A 17,207-nucleotide genomic window follows, 5' to 3' on the forward strand; every position below is an offset into this window, starting at 1 on the left:
CGTCTTTCTGCTTGCTGTGGCAATGGATTTCGTTCTCATTCGAAAGTGTCATCTAGTGGTCAGATATTACATATTAAGACCTTAATGGATATTTACCTTGCTTTACCTTAATTTTAGGTTTCAATTTTAAAATGGACTTTAGAAGGCAACAGAATCAGGCGTTTGCCTTTTTGGCGAGTACACATTTCTTAGAAGTCTAGTATTAGTAAATAGCCACCATTACATCAAACACAAAGGTTATATTTAAAAAAGCCAAGAACCCTTTTCTTCATTGAAAAATAATGACCTGTTTTTTCCAGGGTAAATTGTTCAAGCATTTTTAAATGGATTTAAGCAGAGATGGGGACTTTACTTGGATCAGATTTCCAATTTTTAGGACTTGCCAAAAATGTAAAAAAAAAAACTCCATAAGACATCTTTACAGTTAGGAAGATACATAATTAGCACACTTGAGATTTTTTTGGGGTGAGAAAAGGAAAAACTTTACTTTCATTCACACCTATTGGACAACTCTGTCAGCATTGTTACGCAATTTCTTGTGTGAAGAGGCTTGCAACCGAATTGCTGTAACATGAACAGCTCGGAGGATGATTCAATTTTCATTCAGAGATTGTCTTGCCACATAGTGTGCAACACACAGAAGTAAGACACAACATTTACAGTTTAATTGCTCCAAAATCCACTGACAGGTAAGCTAACTTTTGAAATTCTAGTGTCTTTCAGGGGGTCAAAGAGCTGGGCTGCTGGATGTAACCTTGTCTTTCATCATGCATTGAGCTCTGTTAAGTCATCTAATGGAGTAGATGTCCATCAGGTAAGGGAGAGGGCACTTAATGATGCCTATAGGGCGATTATTTTAATACTTGATAAAGATGTTGAGTATTTTTTCGATTAATCTATGAATCGGACTTTGAAAATAAGACTTTTAATTTCCTTCACTTTATTCAAATATTGAAGTTTTGGACAGATTGAGAAATAGTGCACAAAATAGGATAAAAAAAAACAATAAAATCCTAGTAGTTTGTAAAATTGTTTAACAATAAAAAAAATACATCTACTAATATCTGAGATACCTTTTTATAAAGTGCAAAAAAAAAGTCACAACAGAATGCAAGTACCTTGTCGAAAAAGAGGACCTCGTGATTTTTTAATGTTTTTATCCTTTCGCACATGTTTACCTTTTTAATTTATTTTACTTGCAGTGAAATTAGTAGCCCTCCAATTGTGTTGGACCTTTACAAAGACAATAAAGGTCATTCATTCGTTTTTTCATTCATTCATCAAAATATGGCCTCGAGGCGCCCTCTGCCGGACTAAAGAACTTCTACAAGTCCGTCGCCTGACCAATTTGATATGCACAACAAAATGTGGTCTTGAGTCACCATCTGCTGGATCAAAGTGGTATATGAGCACAGCAGCGGACAGGAAAATTATACGGACAGTATTCAACTCAGCCCAGAAGATCATCAGCCGTTCTCTGCCCAGTCCATAGGAGAGCTATAGACATTATAAAAGACTCTTGCCACCCTGGCCACAATCTTTTTGGCCTGTTGCCCTCTGGTAGGTTCTAAAAGTTCTATAAAATAAGGACAAAAAAGCTCAGGGGCAGCTTCTTCCCTAGGGCCATCACCACCCTAAACCAGCACAAAAGACTGTGAAAACATATCTTGAGACTCTTTTAGGGGTCTTTCCTTTTTTGTTGCTGCTAAATGTTTCTGTACTTCTTTTCATTGCACTGTTGTTAAGTTCAATTATTTATATCACTATAACTTCACTATAACTTAGGCCAGTCTGTAAGCACTATGTTATAAATATTTTTTCCGCTTTTTGTCTTGATACTCTTTCATCTTTATTTTATTTTATTACATGTTTATCCTGGAGTGCCATTTCTAATCATGTTGAATACAAAGTGTACACTAATACGTTGCTATTGATGACAATAAAAACAATTGAAATCAATTCTTATTTGCATTAAATTAATGTGAAGAGTGGCGCATAAATCACATGACAAAACAAATCCATCCATCCATTTTCCGTGCCACTTATCCTCACTAGGGCCGCAGGGGTGCTGGAGCCATCACAGCTCTCTTTGGGCAGTGGGCAGGGCACACCCTGAACCGGTCGCTGGGAACACAGAGACAGACCACACACTCGCTCACACCTAGGGACAATTAACCTGACAGGCATGCTTTTTGGATTGTGTGAAGAAACCTGTGTGTCCAGGAGAAACCCACGCAGGCACGGGGAGAACCTGCAAACTCCACATGGGGGGGCTGCGGTAGCTGAAGGTGAACCCTGAACCTCTGCACCATGGGTCTGCTCGCTAACCACGCAGCTGCCGTGTTGCCTGGTATAACAAATCGTTGATCAAATTCTTGGCCAACGCTTTTACTAATCAATTTTTTATCGATTTTATTGATTCATTGTTGCCTTCCTAGATGCATACTGGCAAGACAATCTGTGATTAAAATCCTCTTTCAAGATCCTACTGTCGCGATATTCTAATTCAGCTCAACTTTAGCTAGCAATACAAAACAGAAAGTGCGCCTAAACACATATAATTGTCGCTGTTGGTACCATACCTGAATATAACAAGAATTCCCTCAAAGAACACATGAAAAACTCTAGCCAAAATAAATCGGAGATACAAACTGTCTTCAAAAAACAAAACAAAACCGAAGTCTTGACATAAAACGCGTGCCAGTTCCAAGCCCAGACCTATTTTAGTGTGCCATGCGTCTGCCCACGTCATTCAGCCACCTAACTAGATTGTTCCATCAGACGGAATTACCCGCATCACTCAATGAAATGCAATTATTGATTAGACTGTTCTCCTCCCTGCATCCATCCCCGCATCCCTCCCTCCCGCCAGCCTCCAACGCTCTGCCGCCGTCTCCTCTCCTGAAGTACTGCAGCGAGAGAGCACTGCATCAGGGAGGGGGGGAAATCACGTTGTGCACTTCATTTATGTCGGATGCACTTCTTTGTTAAAGAAATACGCACGAGATTTATTCAACGGATATCCAACAATAGGTGTTAAGAAGATCTATCTACTTCTGTTGCCGTAAATGCCGGTGAGTCCGTTTTTTTTTTCTTTTAACATCCTCAAGTTGTAAAATCCATTAGTGTTGTCGTAGTGTTAGATTGTTTACATCTGAGAGAGTAGAGTAAAATATTTTATTGTTATTTTTGTACAGAAAATATATTACTTTTGGTGATGGATTAACACAAAAGATATTTTATTGATATTTCAAAGTTGCTTGATAACTATTGGTGATGCAACTGTCGCTAATTTTCTTAGTGGGCTACAGTTTCAAATTCAATTAAATTATTGACACGATTAGTTCCTTTACTGTGGGTTTTTTTCACCTTTGTTAAAAACTTACTTCATTATATAGGGTGACCCTGATTCTGGGATGTGCTTGAAATGAGACAGACTGTGAATGGAAGCATTTTCCAATGAGTTTTTATTGTGTTTCTGTTCATCTGTTGAGATATCCAGGAGACCGACATACTGATAAAAGTAGATTTTGGGTTTGATGACGGCGTATTTACAGGCTGTAGAGAAGTATAGCCGCCTGTCCCAATGCACTCTGACAAATAAAGTCAGTTTGTGGCTTATTTTTTTATTTGGCCCTTTCATCCATTTGAAACCCCTGACATATAGGATTATCTATCCACAAACAAATTGAGAGGATTTTTAACACCACCACAACTGACAAATGTAATAAATTCTCTGCATGAAATCACTCACCCGAGGGTGTTCCTCTGGTTGGAATGCAAGGGCCATTTTCCCCTACATTTAATCTCTGGTCGTGTGTTTATAGTCCAAAAAGAAAATATGCCCTTTTTGTTGAAATTTTTTTTAGTGCATCTTGCAGCCATTATGTTTTTGCAGGGAATTGTTTTTTTTTTAAACAAAACAAGAAGAACAGCTTGAGGAAGTCATTCAAAGGGCAAAGTTATATGAATTAGGGCTGCGATTTATGATTTTTTTTTTTTTAAATAATCCATAAATACGTCAATTATTTTTTGCGATTAATTGGTTAATCAGATTTTTAAAGAAATAAACACACATTTTTAATTTCTTCATTTATTGAAGTTTTGGTCAAACAGAAAAATAGTGCAGAAAACAACAGAATATTCTGCAATATAAAACAATAAAATCAAATTAGCAATAAAATCAACAAACAATAAACAAAAATACATCCAAATGCATGGTATAGACCTGCAAATATGAAGGTGCATATCTTATAAAGTGCAAAAAATAATGGGCAACATCGAAGGAGAATGCAAGAAAGTAGGTTTTGGGTTTGTAGACGGTGCATTTACAGGCTGTAGAGAAATGTAGCCACTTACCCCGGGGCATTCGGAGCACTCTGGCAAAAAGAGGAAAGGATGTGAGAGCGGGGTACTGACTCACTGAATGGCACCGCGTGAGGCAATAAACGATTGACAGGCTCGCAAGCGCTGAACTGGAAACCTGTGGCAGAGTCTTTCTCAAGTAATATAAAGATTATGCTGCAAAGAGAGGTTTTGAATTCACAGTTATACAGAATAATTTATTTTAAAAAATGGTGTTGCTTTTGGTTTAATACCAAAATGATGCAAAAACATTTATTGGTTATACTTTTGGGAATTTCAGAGTTGTACCGTTGCTCTGATACTCAACTTTAAAAAGGTTGGTGATTAAATGTCTTATGCTGCAAAGTGAAGCTTTTGTGCTGTAGTTCTACATAATTATTTGAAGTGAATTGAATCGAATTGTATTTATTTACGTCATTGATATCAACGTCGTGTAACATTGTAGGCAAGGAGATTGGACTTGGCACTCCAGGGTAAACATGTAATGATGACGATAAAGAGAAAAAAGACCATCAGGACAAAAGGCAGAAAAAAATAACAACATAGTGCTTAGATACTGGCCTAAGTTTTAATAGTAGTGCAATATTTGTGAATTAAATAGAATAGTTCATTGTGACAATAGTGCAATGAAAAATGGTTCAATAACATTTAGCAGCAAAAAAAAAGAAAGAAACCCAAAAAGTGAAATTGTTGACACATATGCGTGCTTGTTTAGGGTGGTGATGGCCCTGGGATATACGCTGTCCCTGAGCCATTTGTCAATTTTTTGGAGAGATCTGTAGGGCCTACCAGACGGCATCAGGTCAAAGAAGTGGTGGTCGGGGTGGGAAGTGTCTTTTATAATGTTAATGGCTGTGCTATGGTATCACAGAGTACTCTAAACTGGACAGAGAGCATCCAATGATCTTTTGGACTGTGAGTTTACTCTCTGTATGTTTTCCCGTTCTCTGCCGTGCACCCAGCATACTACACAATGATGCCTTATTTATGTATTAAAGAATAGTGTTAGTATTTGTTGGATATCATCCATTCATCTACCAATTATGTGCACCGCTTATCCTTAGTAGGGCTGTGGGGGTGCAGGAGCCCATCACAGCATCTTCAAGCAGTGGGCAGGGAACACCCTGAACTGGTTGCCAGCCAGTCGCAGAGCACACAGAGACAGACAACTCACTCATTCGTTCACACGAAGGAACAATTTGGAGTCACTATGTATGTTTTTGGAATGTGGGAGGAAACCCAATCAGGCACGCGGAGAACATGCAAACTCCGCACCAGAAGACTGGTAGCTGTATTTGAACCCATAACCCTGGAACTCTGCTGCAGACACGCTCACCACTCAGCCACCCTTGTTAGATACTAAAATAATGCAAAAAAAACTAAAACATCTATTGGTTATGCCGTTTAAGAATTTTCCAAAAGAAGAAATAAAGTTCTGTTCTAAAAACAACTTTTTGGAACCGAATATCCATCCTCAAACTTCATACCCTAATATCTCGCCTTTTGCAAATGTTGTACATCATTTCTATCAATCAGAACGTTGCCTACCAAAGATGCTTCACAATTTTTAAACTTCAATAAAATAAATTGATTGTTTATATTCCCTGCATCAACATGTCCTTCATCCAAAATCTGAGGTGGTATAGCCTTATTATATTATATAAGCACCAAGACGTTTGCTTGAATCAAGGATCACCAACACTTTTGAAGCTGAGAGCTACTTTACTTTTACTTACCAGTGCAAAGGGTTTTAAATACATTTCTAAATAACTACATGCGCGGTCCCTTCTCAAGGTTTCTTCATTTTCCTCATGTTGAGGTCTTTGAGTTTTTCCTTGCCCTCATGTAGGTTTTAGATTGGGTGATGGTGTAATAATAGTCTGTGGTTTGCAATAATCTGTGGTCTGTGCAGCCCTTTGACCCTCTTTGTGATTAAGGGCTATACAAATAACCATGACTTGACTAGACTTGGGCAGCACGGCGGCGCAGTGGTTAGCGCGTGTGCGGCACAGTTCTAAAGTCTTGGGAACCTCCTGTGTGTGTTCAAATCCAGCTACCTGTGCGGAGTTTGTTCTCCCCGTGCTTGCGTGGGTTTCCTCCGGGCACTCTGGTTTCCTCCCACAGTCCAAAGACATGCATTTCAGGTGGATTGGCTGGTCCAAATTGTCCCTAGGTGTGAATGAGCGAGCGAGTTGTCTGTCCCTGTGTGCCCTGCGATTGGCTGGCAACCAGCTCAGGGTGTCCCCTGCCCACTGCCCGAAGATAGCTGGGATGGGCTCCAGCATCCCCGCGACCCTACTGAGGATAAGCGGTGCAGCTAATGAGATGAGATGAGATGACTAGACTTGACTACTGTTACTCTATTACTTGTGTTATTGCAATGAAATGAAATGAACTGATCTGCATTTATATAGCGCTTTTCAAGTCAAGACTTCCCAAAGCGCTTTACAGTGTGCTTCACATTTCCCAATAGCGGCCGTGCAGCCATGTAAGGCGCTAACCTCCTTATTGCACTACTGGCAGTTCTTTATAGCTAGCCACTCCTTGCACATCTGTTTCTCTGCACTATTGTACTTACAGTGTTATTGTTACAGTGTTATTGTTACTGTTTACCTGACTTGTTTACCTGACTGCCCATTTTGCACATCTGGTTAGCTGCTCCTCTTGCACTATTTGCACTACTGTAAAATACTATACATAGCCATAATTATTTAGTATATTATTAGTACTAAATGCTCCAACTCAATACAACATTTTATTTATATCTGTACATTCAAGGAAACTGTGGGGGTCAGATGTATCGACATTTCGTTCTGTATACACGTGTACTAGAATGACAATAAAGTAGATCTGAATCTGAATTGGGGGCATTAGGGGTTCAGTGGCTTACCCAAGGACACGTCGACATGTAACACGAAGGAGCCGGGAATTCGAACTGCGATCTCTTGATCCCAAGACGAGCGCTCTACCTCCTGAGCTACTGCCGCAGTTGTTATTATGTTGTTATCATGTTATCTTCATGTTATTACTAGGTTTTTAGTATGAGGAGTGGTGCTAAAATTGGCTCATTATAATCATAAGTAAGAGGCTAACTTTGAAAAAATGGTTGTTATCATTTATCTAAAGAGACTAGCCATGTTAATAATTTCTTATTCCAGATATAAAGTGGAGACTACCATTTTTAAAACACTCTCCTTAGACCTTTTCCATCGTAAACATTTTACTAGAAAATCCCGATGACCCATCACGGGTGGGGTATTTTCACAGAAAAATTACCAGTGTTGATTTAATATTCGTATAAAATTACCATATTTCTGTTTAGATTTCAGTCTTTATGTGCTAAATTAACATGATTACTGAGCAAACTTAAAATAACCAGTGTTAAATTAACACGTAAAGAGACAATGCATAATATTGAACCACTAGATGTCACTGTATTGTGAAGTGCAACCAAAAACAAGTGCTACAAAGAAGAGGGAAGAATTAAAACTACTCAGACTCAAAGTCACTAATCCATGCAATGTTTTCTCATTATTTTCCCACAGCTTTTTACAATGGTTTTGGTCTTTTGGGCTACCCGTAGCAACAAGATGGCAGACATTCATGAAAGCTCCCTCCCTTTTTTCTCATAATCCAAATCAATATGGTTTTATTTAATAAGTGATTCTCCAGGAAGTGCTAAATAATACACATTGTCCCCCTTTAAATGGTACTTTTAATATAACCTTAATAAACAAATGGTCCTTATCTAAAAGTGTTAGTTAACACAGGTTATTTTTCAGTGACAGGTCCAGAAATTACCCAGGTTTATTTTGAGGACCAACTAGTGCACACAGGCTTCACATTAGTGACCACTGTTTTAAATTATTATTAAAAAAAGAAGGAAAAATCTCTGCTGTACATTCATAGTGATAAAAAAACAAAACAAAGTCTTCACAAATTATGTCTTTTTCCTCCGGTATCGTGACAACAATTATGAGATACAGCATTATTTGGTTTTGACCATGGATAACTGTTTTCTCCAAATGGCTTGATTTTTTTTTTGCGTTTACATATGACATATGTGGATCCAATGTATATAATAATGCATATGTGTGAAAAATCGGAGTGTCATTCTTAAATTTGTGGCATGTGGCTTTTACGGTATTTTACATTATAATCTGTTTTATTGCAGTAATTCCTTGCTGCATCAAGGTTTACTTTTGCAGTTGAGATACTATTTTCATTGTGCATTGTGTTCTACACATGGCAAATACTATCACGCGGGCGTGTTGCGGAGGGTGTGTTGGGTGGGCGTAATTGTCTGTGTGCGCGACTGTGATAGGCTGGCGTGTGCTGTCAGTCAAACAGCAGAGTGAACTCACAAGTCATTGTGTCCACCCAAGACATACTACGAAGCACGGCGACACTTAGTATTTTTGCGGTTTGTTACATCGAAATCAAAATAATCAGTTAAATTGGACTTGGAAAGTCAGAAAAGCTCTAAGGAATCCTGATCACCAGTAGTGCTCTGTGAATTATTATCAGGTCAAAGAAGAGACTCAGGCGGCATTGGGAGATGAAGCAAAAGCAGGTCCGGCCTATTGCTAAGCTATGTAGCAACCCTCACAAGCCACCCCTGCCAAGCCTGTATCTCACCAATGCCAGATCCATTACCCATGAAACAGATGTCCTGGAGGTACAACTCTCGAAAACTGCTACATTCGGGACTTCTGTATTTTAATAGTCGGCAAGACCTTGCGCAATTTGAGGATCCCCAAAGCTAGCGTACAGCTAGACGGCCACTCTGTACATCTCTTTTCTACTCTAAAAGGATATGCCCTCTGAATTCGGTGTACTATTGTACAAAAGTCAATTCCATTGAAGTTGGGAAAAAGTTTAAAATGTCAGTAAAATTAGAATAGAATGACTTGCAAACCTTTTCTAACCCATATTTAAATGAATACACCACAAAGACAAGATTATCCATGTTCAAACTCATAAACTTTATTTCCATGAGCAAATAATGATAAACTTAGAATTTTATAATTGCAACAAGTGCCAAAGTAGTTGGGAAAGGGGCTTCTTCACCATTGTGTTACATCACCTTTCCTTTTAATAACACTCAATAAACGTTTAGGAAGTGAGGAGACTAGTTGTTGAATCGTTGATAGTGGAATCCTTTCCCATTCTTGCTTTATGTACAGCTTCAGCTGTTCAACAGTCCGGGGTCTCCTTTGTCTTATTCTGCGCTTTATAATGCGCCACACATTTTCAATGGGAGACAGGTCAGGACTGCAGGCAGGCCAGTCAAGCACCCGCACCCTCTTACTACGAAGCCACGCTGTCGTGAGACGTGCAGTGTGTGGCTTGGCATTATCCTGCTGGAAGAAGCAAGGGCGCCCATGGTAAAGATTCTGTTTGGATGGCAACATACTTTGTTCCAAAACCTGAATGTACTTTTCTGCATTAATGGTGCCTTCACAGATGTGCAGGTTACCCTTTCCTTGGCCACTCATGCACCCCCATACCATCACAGATGCTGGCTTTTGCACTTTGCGTGCATAACAGTCTGGGTGGTTCTGTTCTTCTTTGGACCGGAGGACACGACGTCCACAATTTCCAAACACAATTTGGAAAACTGACTCATCAGACCACAGAACACTTTTCCACTTTGTATCAGTCCATTTTAGATGGGCTCGGGCCCAGAGAACCCTGCGGCGTTTCTGGATGTTGTTGATGAATGGCTTACGCTTTGCAACATAAAGTTTTAACCCACACTTACGGATATAGCGTCGAACTGTATTGACTGACAGTGGTTTTCCAAAGTGTTCCTGAGCCCATGTGGTGATGTCCTTTACACATTGATGTCGGTTCTTAATGCAGTACCGCTTGAGGGCTCGGAGGTCACGGGCATTCAATAATGGTTTACGGCCATGCCGTTTACGCACAGTGATTTCTCCAGATTCCCTGAACCTTTTCACAATATTATGGACTGTAGATGATGATATCCCTAAATTCCTTGCAATTGTACTTTGAGGAATGTTGTTTTTAAACTGTTCAACAATTTGCTCACGCAGTTGTTCACAAAGAGGTGAACCTCGCCCCATCCTTGCATGTGAATGACTTAGCTTGTTCGGGTCTCCCTTTTTTATACCCAGTAACAACTCTCACCTGTTGCTAATTCATCTGTTCACCTGCAAATAGTTGGTTGATTTCCATTCATCCACTTTCTGAGTAGTTATTGACACCTGTCCCAACTATTTTGGCACGTGTTGCTGTCATCAAATTACAGAGTTGATGATTTTCTCCCAAAACAATAAAGTTTATGAGTGAAGACAATAAATATGTTGTCTTTGCTGTGCATTCATTTAAATATGGGTTGAAAAGAATTTGCAATTTACTTGGATCAATTTTTATTTGCAATTAACACACTTTCCCAACTTCATTGGAATTGAGTTTTGTATAATAACATTCATTCATTGATTCATTTAACTGCAATTCTGTTATCTTTGTATTCGTAGATCTATAGTAGGTATTTTGTTACAGTTGTATATATGTTACAGATATCTGAAAGATAAATGTTTCTGCTTCACAGACTTTGACCGTTGCAGGTCTTTTTTGGTACATAACAAACGTATATAGTATAGTATAGTATAGTATAGTATAGTATAGTATAGTATAGTATAGTATAGTATAGTATAGCATAGCATAGCATAGCATAGTATAGTATAGTATAGAATAGTATAGCATAGCATAGCATAGCATAGTATAGTATAGTATAGTATAGTATAGTATAGTATAGTATATTAAAATACATTAGATGAGATTAGATGATATTAGATGAGATTAGATTAGATTATATGAAATTAGATTAGATTAGATTAGATTAGGAGGGGTATGTAAAGAAGAGGGAGGGTGAAGGGTGTAAGGCAATGTGTGTGCTGAACGGATTGTTCAAATGATAGATAGATAGATAGATAGATAGATAGATAGATAGATAGATAGATAGATAGATAGATAGATAGATAGATAGATAGATAGATAGATAGATAGATAGATAGATAGATAGATAGATAGATAGATAGATAGATAGATAGATAGATAGATAGATAGATAGATAGATAATTAATGCTTTTGTTCAATAATTCATTCCAGGGATAATTTTCAATCAGACACGCAGTTTCATGTCACTGTTTAGATCAACATGTTTCACTTTGTGCTTTTCAACCAGCAACACTCAAAGCAACACACAAACACACGTTTCGAGAAATGTCGTCACTGTTTGAGGAAATCTCCTAATGGAAGACGTCGCCTTGTGGAAGCGTCTCCTCCAGATGAGGGCGCGACTTCTCCATTTTGATGGGATTACTTGCAGCACGGCCCATTTACAAATTGGATGATATTATTAGAGCAGCCCCGCTTTCAGGTGTTTGTGCTGGGGAATGTCTTTCAAAAGGGCAGACCCTTTAAAAATGACAAAAAAGAGAATTCCAGATTGTTATGGATGAATGTAAAATGAGAATAAATCGTACGTATATGTACAGTATTTGAGGGTAGACGCAATTTAAAAATGCAACTCAAAATGGATGCGATGTGAGTATCAATTGAAATTGTTTTTGCATTGCTAGCTTTGGAAACTAACATCGCAAAAATTAAATTTAAGGGACAGTTTGTATGATTTATCCACTAGATGTTGCTGTATGGTGTAGTGCAACCAAGAACGAGTGCTAGAAAGCACAAGGAAGAATATAAACTACGGAGACTCCAAGTGACCAAAACACACCACTTTACTTCACATGTTTATGACTAGAGCGCCTGAGGTTTTTGGGTACCCGTAGCAGCAAGATGGCAGACATTTAAGTCAGCTTCCTTTAGTGAGGCACCTGTGGTGTAAAATAAATACTCATTTTTCTGACCTATTTTCGCAAAGATTGCATTCCAAAAACATACTGCAATAGTCAAAGCTTGCAAAGTAAAAACCTTGGTTGTGTATTTATTTATTTATTTATTACTCAAGAACAAACCCAATTTACAGGTTTAAGTATTGGTTTAACAAATAAAAGTACTGTACTTTAAAACATATTTTTTTGCAAACAACTTGTACTGTCAAATTATAATTTTAAGAGTAATCTTGCCGGTTTATTGCACAACACTATAGTTTAGGGTCACAATCCACTTTACTTTACATGATACTTTGTGGCCACAATGTGGACATTATGTAAAAAAGTATTGACTTCCGGTTCTGTCCTACAGATGCCATATCATTTTCCATTATCAAACATTTTTAAAAACTAGGGAACACCAAAGACCTGCATGTGGCTCCAGAGAAAGTTAAGCAGGTTGAGAACTCTAATTTTGTTGGCGACAGAAAGCATCTTTTTCTGCCTTTTGCTGCTCTTGTGGAGTGTTGTTGACATGATGGCTTTTAGAGAAAATGGAAAATAATATGTTTGTCAATGTTTACTGGAACTTATGCAATCTTATTAGGTGAGGAGATGAAAACAACCAGTACCAAACTCATACAGAAAGAAAATTAAAAACAACCACCAATAACCACTTTGAAATAGCCACATAATCAAAAAAATATAAGAAAACGTGTAAGCCAACCTGTGGAAAAACTCACCCGGATTGGGAACACCTGTGCTCAGGATTTGGCGCCAACAGCCAGGACAGCTGATTGGCGCACCCTGTCCATTTAAATCCTCAGCTTCTGGAAAAAAGCTGTCTGATTGTACTATGCTACCTGTTGCCATCTGCTCAGAAAGCCCGTACCTCCGACTCTTTGCCTGCCTCCTGTTTTCCTCTACTTGATCTCCGTTGTCGACCCGTTTCCGAATTTGCCTGCGATCTGCCCTGCCCGTCTGACTCCTGATCACTCTTCCGAACACGACGACGCCCTTCTTCTCCAGCCCCGACCAACAACACGACGATTACGCCTGTCCACGACCATTCCCGCCAAGCCTTCACCCTCCTGTAAAGCTTTGTCAGTCCGTCAAACACTGGATCGAAGAATCACGCCTTGTCATTCCTTCCTTCCAATAAAAACCAAGAAACGAGTGCAAGTGATCTCAGTCTTCCTTCCGTCTGACATAGTGAGCAGCTAGGTTAACTGGTAACCGACAACAAAGAGCGGCAACAGCTATTCTGATAAACGCAAAGCCGGCTTATTCCCTGGCTGGGAATAAACCAAGGGACGTGGCTAAAACGGCACTAACACCAAGGTAGCCGGCCACACAACACACGGTGGACAGCCAACAAGCTGCAACCAGGAGCAAACAAGACAGGAAAGCCATCGGCATCCGTGACGCTAACGGAAGGCTAGCCTGGAGAAAATTACACCAACAGCGACACATGGAGACAGAACAGAACAATTGTCTACCTTCAAGCAGAAATGAGCAGTACAATAGCTGTCTGTTTCGAAGCTGGCTTCACATGTTGTGTTAATGGAATTTGCCATTTTGTGTTGTGTTCCTTCAGTGCTGTCACAGCACTACAGGAAAAAAAAAGCCAGATGGGTCAACTTTAAGTCTAAATTTCTCAATTTCCAGGCGCAGGGAATAATTTGCAACATATTTGCATAATTGTGCGGAGGAGGACTACAGGTTCTGAGCCAAATTGAAAAAAAGTTTGGGGATAGCTTAGCAAGTTGTAGAACCACACACTAAAACACCATAAAATAACAACAGAAGAGTTATAAGGTTTCCTTTGTAACGTGTTAGTCCCAACACCGGTGTACTGTACAGTAAATGAATAAAAACGGTGGACCGGTGTCCCTTTGTTGTTGGAATACAAGGCGACCACTTGAAAGATGGCAAATCTGCACTTGTGTTGTCTTGTTTGGAAGTGTAAGTTTGATTGTGATTGCTGGTGTTGCTGTTTCTCAGTCGGCGTCTTCTACATCGGCAATCAGGTGGTCTCCTGCAAGCTCTGGTGTCTTCTGAGCTTCATCATGCATGACAGCACACCTCACCATGCACTCCATTGATTTCTTGACAGGCAGACACCACCAGGAGCGCTTTGGGACCGCTTGTCAATGTGCATAGACTCAAAAGGGAAAAAAAGAGCAGTTTGTTTAAGCAACATGGCTTCATCTTGGATCAATGTATGCAAGATGGCAGTCATGGTTCATGGATGTTAGAGTGAAGAGTAGACTTCACAGATTAGATTTTTAAAGATGATTCATTTGCTTTTCAGATGGAAGCTGAGGCTTTTCCCCCTTTTGTTTTCTCATTTGTTTTCTTTTTTTTCCTTTTTTCTTTTTGTCTTCTTTCTTTTTTCACGGTTTGTACGGGTGCATAAAAAATTGCTTGAATTGTAATGTTTTGTTTTCAAGGTTTGAAATGTGCCTGTATTTTGGGTGAAGTGCTTGTGAATGCTTGACATTTTGCCATGTTTCTCAACACAGCTGCCCTCTGCCGGCTTGGCTTCGCCATTGCATTTCTTCTTCCCTTATAGTTAACGGCAGCTGATTATAGTTTGTATGGCATTGTCCCATTAAGCATTAACAACCCCCGCGGGCTTTCCCAAGAGGACAGGTGCATGCTGCACCTAAACAGGGCACTGAAATGAAATGCATATTAGTGTAATGATTACGGATCATTTATGAACTCTTTTATGAGCCATGTAAAAAAATAAGGTGGTAAATCGTAATCTGAAGAACTTGTGAGCTACTTTTTTTATATATTTCTACCCATTGGGAGAAATTTGTCCCAAAAACAGAACTATTGTTAAAGGGACAGTGTGTAATATTTAGTGACTCCTAGTACAAATAGTACAAAACTTTCATTCCATAAAAAAAACTACAACATTGATTTGAGTACTCGGCAAAAATACATGAACTATCATACCAATCTTATTTTTTGTAAAATAAATCGCACGTTGAGGAATTTGTATTTCTCTTAAATGGTGGAATCCCTACCTAGAAGTAGCCATGTTTGTGTGCCGTCTTGCTGCTTGCTGTGGCATTGGTTTTCGCAATAGACAACAGTGGCATCTAGTGGTCAAATATTACACACAGTGGCTTTAAAATAAACAAATATATTGACGGTTCACTCAAGATAAAAAAAAAATCATGTCTTGATAAATGCAAGATTAAAACGCTTATGTAACTTTGCAGGTATATCTGTGGATTTGCAAAATACATGAGTCACACTGGATTTCATCTTTTGAGTAGGACTCGAGCAATGAATGAAAGAATGATTGATTCTATTTGGCCATGATAGGTGTTTCTTTTTTCTTTCTTCCGACCTATATTCTATATTCTTTATGTTTCATTTTTCTTATTATCAATTAATTTATTTGTTTTTTGTTCATTTGTTTTGCAGAGTAGGCTCAGACATCATCTTCCAACAAAATTTGTTACAGGTGACTTTGCAACATAATAATACAGATATTGGGCAACGGGGATAACCAATTTTCCGCTCTCTGCTACAAATAAAACTAAAATATTATATGCTTCCAAAATTATGTCTTTTATACACTGTTTAAATCTCTGAATAGTATTTTACAATGACTTTTTTTCTTAAAATGAATCATTTAAAACAAATCTTCTTTCACTTTATAAAAAGCTTTTTGTAATAATAATAATAATAATGATAATAATAATAATGATGATGATAATTTAAAAAATAAAAATAAATACTAATAATAACAACAACAATAATAATCATAAATAACAATAATGATAATTATCATCATCATTATTTATTTATTTTAAATCAGAAAAAACACAAGCCTGTCTTTATTCTTCCATTTTCCTTTTTCCTTTTGTTTTTCCTTTTTTCTTTTTATTGTCTTTTCTTTCTGTTATTTTGTTGTTTTTTTTCTTTTCATTGGCTTTTTCTTTTTTCCTTTATTCCTGTTTTACCTTTCCTTTTTCTTCTCTTTTTTGTTTCTTTTTCCCTTTTTTTAATTATTTTTTTTCCTCCTTCCCTCTTTATATTTTTCTGCTTTTTTGTCTTGTTTCTTTTTTTTCAATTTTAATTAGCAAAAAGCAAAATGCAGGGCAAAGAAAAATTAAGAAAAATGGTAAAGTTTGGCCACTCTGAGTCTCCATAGTTAGTATTCTTCCTTGTGCTTTCTTGGACTTGTTTTGGTCCAATATTAAACAGTGTCCTTTTAAGTTACCACACAAATTCTTTAATGGGTAAATAGCACCAAATCGTTTGCCAAAGCATTTGATTAAATGCAAAATTCAAACCAGGCCCGATGCCAGTGGCTGCGTTATAAGACATTTTTGGTCCCTGCTCATAACCACAGAAGTCATCCAATGAGCCAAAGATATTAGTGGAGTCACCTTGAATCAGCAGTGTCATTTTGTCCAGTAAAATTGCATTATGGGAGCTGGAGCTGGCCCTGTGATTTGTGCTCTCCTGACAAGGCTTCAGTGTTCATTAGAGGTTGTGGCCAACAGCCCTGAGACGCTCTGGACAGCTCTCGTCTCCCTGCCCTACTCTTAAGTCAGTCCAGAGATAATTCAAATTTTATGTCAATTCACCGTAAATATACAAAAAAAAGCTCTTCTCTTAAGGGTATTCCCAAATTCTTACACATGGAAAATGTGAGTATACAGTGCTTGTGTTTTTTGTATAAAATATATATCTATTTCATCGCTATACTGCAATTATTTTTTTTAGAAAATAGTGAAGACAGCATGTTTTGTCTTTGTCATCCTTAGCGTAATCGGAAAACTACTACGGTAGCTCCCAGGCAACCTAGTTACAATACTGGTAAAAAGGTTAATTGGTCGAAGAGTTTAAGTGTGTTTTAAGCAAAGTTGTGGTAGTTTTTGTCGAAAATGCCTAGGTGTTGTATTGTAGGTGAATGCAATAATGGTACAACAAAGGGCAAGCAGACCAAAA

General features: G+C 38.2%; 1 protein-coding gene and 1 long non-coding RNA gene across 2 annotated transcripts in view; one reads left to right on the plus strand and one right to left on the minus strand.

Annotated features, from left to right (window-relative positions):
* Positions 1–732: 732 nt before the first annotated feature.
* On the minus strand, positions 733–2,817 carry LOC148365616 (uncharacterized). The gene is made up of 3 exons (XR_015850418.1): positions 2,583–2,817; positions 2,212–2,347; positions 733–2,124 (listed from the first exon to the last, which is right to left on the minus strand). It is a non-coding gene; the product is annotated as an uncharacterized LOC148365616 (long non-coding RNA).
* Positions 2,818–2,907: 90 nt separating this feature from the next.
* The window catches only part of sv2ca (synaptic vesicle glycoprotein 2Ca), a 60,118-nt gene continuing 45,818 nt past the window's right edge, over positions 2,908–17,207 (plus strand). The window contains exon 1 of the mRNA XM_088336008.1: positions 2,908–3,074. The gene's annotated coding sequence lies outside the window, so the exon portion shown is untranslated. The remainder of the gene's footprint in view (positions 3,075–17,207) is intronic.

The sequence above is a fragment of the Urocampus carinirostris genome, chromosome 5, assembly GCF_059441175.1.
Source record: "Urocampus carinirostris isolate Australia breed hairy pipefish chromosome 5, RoL_Ucar_1.0, whole genome shotgun sequence".
Classification (NCBI taxonomy): Eukaryota; Metazoa; Chordata; class Actinopteri; order Syngnathiformes; family Syngnathidae; genus Urocampus; species Urocampus carinirostris.